Here is a 10,454-nt window from a genome sequence, read left to right as displayed (position 1 = left end):
AAGTAGGACTGAAAAAATGCTATTAATCTTTATATTATTCGTGAACAACGGGCTACACTGAAGTTAATAAAAAGCTATTTCGGATTTATTTTTTGAAAGTATCAGAATATAGGGTGGCATTCTTGACTCCGTGAGGCTTTTAACACATAGCAAAAAAGAAAATCCCAAAAAAATCCTTTAGTGTTATCTTCTGTATCATGCTTGGGAAAAGGAAAATCTATTAGAAGAAGCTGTCAAAATATTTTCTGCTAATCATGATATTACTTTTATTGCATTGTCATGCTACTGTTCCAGGGTTCTCTCAGCCAGTTTCATCTGTTCAAAGACATTTCTCATATTCTGTTTTTTCAGGGGTAGCAAGAGGCTTGAGTACTTCTTGTCTCAGTTCACCTGTGTGACACAGGATCTTGATAGAGATTGGCCAGTTTTTTGTGGTGAATTTTCCTGAAACAATCCCATAACTGTTACTTCTTGCTGCATTTCCTTAACAGGGAAGAAGTACCAGAGTAAGAAGTTGTGATCTCTGTTCCATGAAGAACCGTCTGATTAGGATGTTCACCTGGAACTGAGGGAAGTCAATTCAAAACCAGATTTCACCCATTTCAGAGCAGGAGTTGAACCACTGCTTTGGGGACATGTCTTAGTGTTGTCAGGTATTTTTAAGTGCTTTCTCTTCAATGTCTGCTTCTGACATAGTTCCACTTAATTTTTTTTTTTTTTTTTTTTTTTTTTTTTTTTTAGCATTTAGTGCAAATTTCTACCAACATTAGAAACAGAGATGAAATAGCTTCTCAGAATATCCTACAGCACGTGATGTGGGTATTGCCTGAGATCGGAATCATGGTCTCCTATAGCCTGAAAAAGTGCCTTCCTCACGCTTTGCAAAAGAAGATACGCCACAAAGTAATGGCTGTAGGTCTCAGTTCTCTATTTCTTTGTTCTAAGGGTACAAAGCATCAGTCAAGTACCTTACAGAAGTCCAAAGTATTTGACATCCAAAAATACCAGTTAAGGTATACAGGTCTTTTGGATGCTGACCTAGTGAAGGTTTATATATCTCACCATAATACATAGGTACCTGTGCATGGTGCTTTCCCATCTACATGTTCCTCTGTAACTGGTAGCAGCCGTTTGCTGTGTGAAAGGGTCATCTTAGTTGATTTCCCAGAAGTGGAATAGTTCTTGTGATGTATCTTTTGTCAGGCTTCTCCTCTCAATCACTTATTTACTTATTTGCCAATTTCTCCTCTTCTGCTGTGTGTGAATGTTTGGTTCCATGACAAATGAACTACGCTTTGCGTTTAATGGGATTTCCAGTACTTTTAGCCTTTGTCAGAAAGGAAAACTGTGGGTGAGAAAGCCTATACATTCCACAGATAAGTGAGACACAAATTGTATGGAAAGGTAGTGTCTTCTGTTAGATCACCTAGAGCTTCAGAGAAAAAAGACATGTTTTTAAACTTCCTCCTTCACATTTGAAGCATCATAACTAAAACACTGCTACAGTGTTTTGTATACTGTTGCACTGAGTAGCATTTTAAGAGGGTCTCCCATTTCTCCTGTGCACCTATATCTCAAAAAGCTGAATATCTACTCTTAATTTACATGATTTAAGATCAGTTAAATCACATCAGGTTGACCAAACCAATTATCACTCAAACAGCTGTAGGCTGCCCAAATCCTTTTCTGAGACCTGTCAGTAAAAATGCTGTCTCCATTAATACAAGGGCACTGGCCTGAATTGTTATCCTGAGGAAGATATGTCTGCCTTGAAGCTAAGAAAAGGATATAATGTGATGTGAATGATTTGGTATTAACACATTTTGCTGTTTCTGTGCTCATGGGGAGGAAATCACCACACTAGCACTAGCATATTCGCCAACAGCAAAGCAGATAATCCTGTAGGTATAAAGAGGACCTCATGTGGCCTCCTATTTGATCTCTTCTATATGGAGAAATATAATAAGCCTTTGTTTCTAAAATGCATTTGTTTAACTAATCAGAACATGGTGGAGCCAACTTCAAGCTTTGCTGATTTGCCCTCTTCATGTTTCACTCATACTACCGCTATTAATATTTCTACAGTTCTAATTGACTTTATGTTTATAGTTCTCAAATACAGCTTAGGAAAGGGTTCATTTATTTACACTTTATGTGATGTATAAAGTATATTGCAGAAGTAATTCTTGCCGTGGTAAATACCACAGTAAAACAATAAGTTATATTTGTTTTAATTTCTTGCCCTCCACCCAGCAGGGTTGTCTGTAGCCCCCAGAACCTGTTTTATGTCAAGGTGTTAGTTATTAACATTTTGTGTGTTTCAAATAGCTAGAAAAAGAACTGCAAGAAGACACCAGCAGTTATTTAAATCCCAGTTGTGTAGCAAATGGCCGAGTTTGGGCACACAAAGGCATGCCACAGAATAAAATAATACTCTATTGAGTGAGACACCCAATTAAATCCCACTGCAACCTACTTCTCTTTCATAAAGCTGCCATAATGGTAGTTGGTCATACATTTTAAACTAAAACTGCATCTGTATGATTCACATCCCTGACACAGAAACCAGGTTTTTATTGTGTGTAAAACCATTGATCTGACTTAACATAACACTTTATAATTGCTAAGAAGCTCCAATACACATCTGGCCAACGTAGTTCTCAAAGGAGTCATAATTTAATCCAGTAAATTGCATTTCTTTGAGGAAAGTTATTTCCATGTGAAATTTTAACTGTCTGGCCTTATCAGTTAATAAGTGGTGTCCTAAAAGAGTTGCATGTGTTATTTTTCCTTATCCTGTGTAAGCTCCAAAACTTAGAATTGACTTTCATTTCTCAACAGTACACTTAATAAGATTACATGTTGGTAGAGTTCAGGCTTGGATCAGACACAAAACATGAGAACTCAGCTAGCAGAGTAATTAAAGAAGGTTCAGGAATTAGTGTACATTTTCAAGTGAATGCAGATTAACTTCAGAAGGGTAACTTTGCTCTTATTGCAACATAACCTGTACCAGGTTGCAACATACTGCAAGTGAAGGTGCCTTCAAGTTGCCCAAGGCATAGCAATGGAAAGAAAATGTGGCTTATTATGCCAATATTCTCCTGAGTGAAAAGTGGTAATAGCCTTTGATAATGTGTTCTTGGAAGAAAATTTCATTAAAGGAATTTTTTTTTTTTTTTTGGGGGGGGGGGGGGGGGGCGGGGTGTGAGTGTGTGTGTGTGTGGTATGCAGAAGTTTCCATATGACTGCTTCAGAGTAGGAAATGAATATATCATTTTTTCTGGTCTTTTCCTAAATTAAATTCCATTGTACTTATTTCATAAGCTTAGCTCAGTCTGACATATTGTCATGTTTTCTGATGGAAAACATGGTTCTGCTGATATTTCTCTGCCTACATCATCTTCTGAAGTATTCTAGCAGCAAATTACTAATCTTCTGTTTCCAAATCATCTTACTAGATGAGAAGAGTCAATAGATGAGCAGACAGCGGGTTTGTTTGGTTTTGATTGCAGGATAGGGGGAAATGTGAAGAGAAAAACCCCAACTATTTTTCTCCCCTTCCTTTTTCCCTGACCATCTGGGCTTCATGGATAACAAGCATATCTTCTGTATTTACAAGTTTAAACAATCTCTGCTGATGGGAGGAAAGAAAAGAGTTTTTCATATATTTGTTTGAGGGAGATTAAGCAAGAGTCCTGCTTGAAGGACTTTTTAAAATAACCATAACTAGATAACTGGTTCAACTGTTAAACTATAAATTCAGTTGGAATGGTTATGGAAAGGCTTAATTTCTTGTCTGGAATGTTGTTTAGTTAGTGCAGTCTGTCTTTTTTTTTTTCTTTTGTATTTAGAGATGAGCATATTTTGGAATTTGCTTCCAATGCAGTTATTTACATTGATATTTTCTGCCATGAACATAGGTTCTGCTTAAGCTTAAAAGCCCTTTTGTGGAGAGAATGGAAATCGAGATATTTGAATTGGCAATACAGTTGGTAGAATTGCTAAGCACCTCTGCATGGTTTTGAAAATAAACTGTTGAATACAAGATACACATAGCAGTAGAGAAGGATCATATTGTGGAAGCATATTCACACAGGGGTGGTGGTGTTAATTTAACAGCTTTCTGTGGAGTCATGTTGATGCCAGTGTACTTAAAGCAGCTACTGAGAGCTAAGCATCTGCTGAATTATTTTGCTGTAGTATTACCTAAAGCCAGATTTGCAAAGTAGATGGCGAGTGGCAAAGTTCTGCTGTCATACATAAACTGGTAAAGTGCACGTTGCCAGCAACAGAAGCCACAGTTCTCTGTCTCAGGCATAACTTCTCCCTCTCATGGGAGATAGGGGTTTAAATTCCTGCAGGTAGAAGGTGGAAATCAGCCTTGTTCCCTTTTTTATGACAGATGGTGGAGGAGGTAGAACCAAATAATCAACATTTACTCCCTGTTTTGAAAGGATAGTAAGTCCTCTTATCCTCAAGCCTTGAGAACCAGGACTGCATGGTGTTTGTGGAGCTGTGAAAGAAGTAGAAAGAAAACAGGGGCACCAGGGAGCTGTTTATCAAAGGCCTGTATAGCTGCCTGTGTGCAGCTGGCACCTTTAATGTTAAATACGGGCATCTGTGGGCAGAAATGTTTCTAGACCTGAGCAGCAGCTGAGGTTTTCACTACCCCCAAGTGTGTGTGAAGTGTGTTCACTCAAGCTTAGATGTCATAGATATCTGTAACTTTGCATGGATTGCAACATTCTTGGGATTCAAATTATCCCTTCTTGCTTGAAGCAGGCTGTGAAAATCAAGCCACAGCAGTCTTCTTCATCAGTCTAAGAACATACAAAATCACAAGCCACAGAAACTGATTCCTCCCCCAGCTCTCCTCTTAACAGGGTGCTCACTTCAAAGGTTACTCTTGACCGTTGAAATACCAACTGTATTAAACAAGCGGTCAGAATGCAAGCAACCGGTTTGAATTGCTGGAATTCAATTATAAGCAGCTGGCTTCACTTCTAACTGAGGACCTAATAGTAAAAAAAAAAGCAACAGACCAAAACAAAATTCCAAACTAAATCCATCTGTCTGCTTCTACTCAATGCAAGTTAAATAATAAGTGTGCCACTTTGAAGCCCAGATGAAAGTTTTACTGTTCAGAGCATGTGCAACCTGTACAAACACATTTACAAAGGCAGATGTCTTCCTACAGGAGATAAAAATAAATCTCTCTACGGGTTTCCTCTTCCTCTGTGTCTGTTTAAATTCTTCTGAATCACAAAATATGACGCCAAGTCACAGCAGCATACACAGATGGATGGTTAATATGCAGCTCCGGTTGTTCTGAGAAGGTTGCTGTTTGACTTGTGTCTTTTCAGCTGAGTCATGAAGCATAACGATGCAGTTGTACATTTCTTTGTCTCAGTGCTCCAGGCAAGGAGGCTGCTGAGAGCAGCTATCTCTGGCCGAGAGGAAACACAAAAGCAGGGATTTAGAGGTCGGAGCGGGGCAGTGCTGAGTTGGTGCATGTTTCTGCAACAATAGGGAGCCATGGCAGGCCCCTGCACCAGCACGGCTTCTCCTACCAGCCAGCCCGGGGGCAGCTCACGTGCATAAGAAGATACAGTTAAACTACTAAAAGAACTCAAAGTGATGGGATCAAAATAATTTCTCCTAGAATGCTGATCCTTGAAAAATCTCAAGATCAGCTAGTCAGCATAGTCAATAAAATACTTTGACTCTATGCAAAGTGCCTTTACTGCATTTGATTTTGATCTGAGAACTAACTACTTGTAAAGAAAGTACCAAGACTTCCTAAATGGGCTTCAGTTATGCCCCAAAGAATCCTCTGAGGCCCCTCCATTCCCACACACAGTTTGTTTGATGTCACTGCCTCCAGCTGTAATTGTGGCTTGGAGCTTTTGCTTTAAATGAAAATAGCTTCACATTGAACCCTAACCCTTATTATTCTCAAAAGGGAAGAGGCCCAGTAGATGTGCCCTTGTATGAGTTTGAGTAGACCTACCTGGCTCCTTCAGGGATAAAAATTACCTTAAATAGGTAAAAATAAAAAATGTATTGGCTAGTAACATATTAGTGATACAATAATGAAATATAAATGCTAGTCTTTACACCCATTGTTTTCCACCTGAGTGACTTCAAACACTTCTTGGTTATAGTGCCTTTGTTCATGAGATGGGATACTTGGAAGAGATGAGGGAGGGAGCAGTTGCGGAGTGGGAGCCAGTACTGTGAGCACCTTGCTGTTCTTCAAAGCCTCTGTACCTGTGAATGAAGGTCTGCAGCCCCTGAACCTCCAAAAAGCAACAGGCTTGTGACTGTTTGCTTAGCACATTTTTGTGCTTTCAGCCCTGGATAGCTGAGATGCAATGGTGAACAGATTTCTCTAAACATACAGTTGATTACATAGTGGAATGTTCACACATCTAGAAATAGGTAACACAGGAGAGGAACCAAAAGCTAAACCTGGCTATTTTTTATGAAGGCATAAACTATGGGTCTGAAAAATAGGAGGCTCTGGTACAGTAACAAGCAGCATCACTGAGAAGGTATTCCAGCCATAGGTAACACTTCTATAGCAAAAGCCTCTGGTGAGTGCAGTCTCTGTTTCCTGCATAAAATCAGCCTTATGTTTTATTCATCAGCTAAGTTAAAAATGACAGATTTTTAAGGATATCGCTGTGATGCAGGTCTAGTCCGTTTCATTCAAATGACAAACTAGCAACTATAATTCTATTCAAATCAGTGTAATTCTGCTTTGTAGTTCAGAAAAAGAAAATAGTATCCAAACTTTTTTTTTTAATAGAATGTGAATCAATCATGTTATTCTTCTTTATAACTGCTTACATAGTTAACACCCACACGTTGCAGCTATTCACGTTAAAAACAGCATTCAACTATGTATAAAATAGGAGAAAAGGCATGTATAAGTATACTGGATTAAACTGTCTTGCTTAATGAGGAGGAAATTGAAAGACAGAAGTTTTTGTATTGTGCCCTGCAAGTGATATTAGCAATTTCCAGAGCAGGTGAGTTGTCTATGGAGTTTCATTATGTTTATCACTTCCAGAGCCAAATAATGAATTTCTTTGTTTTGGGGGTATTTTTGTCTTTATTTCTGATGACCAAGCTTTCTGTCATTTTATTCTACCAAGCTATGGAGGTGAAAACCTTAAAATCACTGCACTTGTGGTTGGTTTTATGTTTACATCTGCATTTCACCTCACTTTCACTGCAGACAATGACTTCCTGCTAGGCAGGGTTGTGTTCCCTGCTCTTGCTCTTGCTTTCTCTTGTCTGATGGATTGAGTGACTCCATTGTGCATGCTTTTTTTTTTTAACCTCTGCTGTTTATGTTATATTTACAACAAATGTATCATTACAGAAGAAACTACATATGCCTCAAATTAACCAGAAAAAATGTGATTATACTGATACATGTTTTACTTGTAGCTCCAGCTGCAGTAATATGAGACCTGCTTTATAATTCATCCACTGGGAATTTTGTGTCTATTTTGAAACCTTTGACGTGCCTATTAGAAGGTAACTGAGAACTGTATACCAACACTCTCAAGTGTGGTGATGACAGACCATTTTTTTAAACCTTATGTGGATATTTCTGTACTGAGACTTTCCTAGCATGTCATAAAAATGACAGGATTATAAATCATGCCTAATCACCGTGGCTTACCTTAATAACCATTGAAAACCTGTTTCACTGCTGCCTGGATGGCAGCAGAAACAATTTTTGTTCTGCGAGGAGTAGCTGGTTAGAGCCACCTCAAACCATCCTAAACTTACACTAATGTAAGACGAGGGTGGTATGCTGTGTCCCAAGTATCTCTGGTAATCTGCACGGCAAAAAACAGATTGGGGGTTTTTCACACAGGTTGTGGTTTCTCTTTCACTTTGGATCAGTCTGTACTTTCTGTATTTAAAATGAGTACTCTGGTCACGTTCACAAATGGGTAATTTGATATGTCCCTATATCACAGAAGAGGCCCTCTGGTACATGTGATATAGGTGTTGCCTGTGTTCCAGGCATGGTCTGCGTTCCTTTTCTTTAAGCCTCATCAGAGTGAAAGTACGTGAGACACTTCACTGCTGCCATTCTGGGACACACTGAAGATGCACTGGCAACAGCTTGGAAACTGCTGGTTTGGCTGAAATCATAATGTCAAAGCCACGGCACAGATAATTGTCATAGTTTATTTTCATACTGCTTTTTCAGGAAGCCCTGAGGCAGCTGGTGTTATAATCCAGAAAAGTGTCCGTTCTATCTCTCTTGGAGTAATTTCTCACCACCCCTACCTCCACCCCCACATTAGGCTGTGGTTTAGGCAGTCACTGGACTAATATAATTTTGATAATTGTCAGGAAGAGGGAAAATATGGAAGGGGGGAGTTTGTAAAATTGAAATGGAAAGTATACTTGGTTGATACATTTTTTTAAAAGCTGCTTAAGAATATAGATGACAGAGTACTGACAACTACTGCTTCAAGGATGTGTGCATTAGCTTAGCCAGTGCTGAGGAATCTATTCAGTGTGGGTATCTTGGTGAGCAGCTGCAGCGGGAGCCACAGGTCGAGCTCTGGATTGGGAGAGCCTGAGGCAAGAGCCTGGGAACTGCCGACCCTTTGCACAACAAAGGGCCCGGGGACTTGTGGCCCGGCCAGGGGACTGGCCACTGACAGATAGGGCAGGGGCTGACAACCTCCAGGCTTTTTTGTACTTGCACTGTGAGGGTATAAAAGTCCTGGGATTGCTTCATTCTGGATCCTTCCACAGAGGCACCAGCTCAAGCTGTTATTATTTAGTTATTGCACCACGATTAGATTATTTTAAGGAGCTGGACATCTGAGACTCTGCTATGGGAGACCAGGGGTTAATCAGGTGAGGAAACCTGGTGTGACTCTGTGAGTGTGGGAGTGTAGCTGCCAAGGGGCCTCAGTCCTACCTCAGGTGGGTGAGTGTGACTGCCAGGGTAGCTCCTGCAGGGCTAGATAGGGAAGTTTCCTTAATACCAAAACACAATGTAAATACATAATGGTGGCTGATAGCTTCTTTCTATTTTTTAACATACTAAAATAATTGAGTAGAAGGTGAATAATACATGATGCAATGTAATTGTTCCACATTGCTATTAACAGATCAGTGGATGTAACTGGGTGTTATCTGTTGCTTCTTGTATGCTTGGAGAGGTTATGCAGCCCCTGTTAGCAGGCATTGTACATATTATAGCAAGAAAAGGAAAAAAACCCAAGCAAAATCCAAAAAATAAACTCTCACACATTCTGTGGTTCAGAGTTCAGAGACTATAGACACAACAAGATTAGGGTCACATTAAGATGACTAAGACGGTCTGATGTTACCTATTCACGCACATAGTGACAAGTAATTCAGTATTGTTGTAAACTTTTGAAGTTGTAAATTACAAGTATTTTGTGTGTATTACCACTGACTTCTCTGCTGAATAATGAACACTTCAGAATTAGTAGTGGAAAAACCAAAATAGCCATGGAAAAAATACTCAGATCTTTTTTAAAGAGGTAAGTGTGTTTTCACAAGGTTTAAGCATGAATTGCAGGTCTGGGCTTCTGAGAAATGCATGTAGTATGTGACATGAGCCTAGATCTGCCTCGATGGTTATAATGGCTTAGTCAAGAAAATAAATAAGAGTGCAAATTTACTTTGTAGCTAAGAGTAATGTAGCTGAGCCTTGACACCTAAATGAAATGTCCTGCTTTCTGTGGGTTGAATCAGAGAAATCAAGTGGCCATGAAGTTAATTTGGTCAACTGGATGATTGAATAGGAAACAAAAACAAAACAAAAGTTTTCCTGTGAATAGCATTACTGTTTCCACTCCCCTTTTAACTATACAATGTGCTAGATCCAGTGCAATAAATCGTTGGATTGATAGAGGAGAAAAACAATTCTTCTGGCTGGTAATCCCAGCTGCACAGATTTAGCTTTGACATGGAATAATACCTTTCAAATTCCTGAACTCAGATATATGCTAAAGAGAAGAAATTAAAAGTTTAGTTTGAAATAAACTTTTCTTTTTTTCTTTGAAATCCTCTATGTTGCAGTTTGTTTTACCCACGCCAGTCACTATCTGATTCATAGGAATGTCATTATTCTGAACTGTTGTTAATGGATACTGTTTCTCAAGAACATCCCAGGAGGAAAGGGAAAAGCAAATAAGCCAGAGTTTCTGCTTCCATGGTGCATATGGGTGTGTGAATGTTGCTGGGTCTCATGACTCACTGCACAGCTTTGTGAGGTAAATTGGACTGCATTAGCTTGCAGAGCAAGTATAAACTATTTCCCATAAATAGCGATACCTCACTTCGTCTCTGATGACTCCACAGAGCTAAATTTAGAAAAGGAGCTAAGATTTACTTTCTAAAAAGCTGCATTTCTTTACAACTGCCATTTCACTCAC

This window comes from Sylvia atricapilla, chromosome 3 (assembly GCF_009819655.1).
Source record: "Sylvia atricapilla isolate bSylAtr1 chromosome 3, bSylAtr1.pri, whole genome shotgun sequence".
NCBI lineage: Eukaryota > Metazoa > Chordata > Aves > Passeriformes > Sylviidae > Sylvia > Sylvia atricapilla.
Note: the sequence above shows the minus strand (reverse complement) of the source record.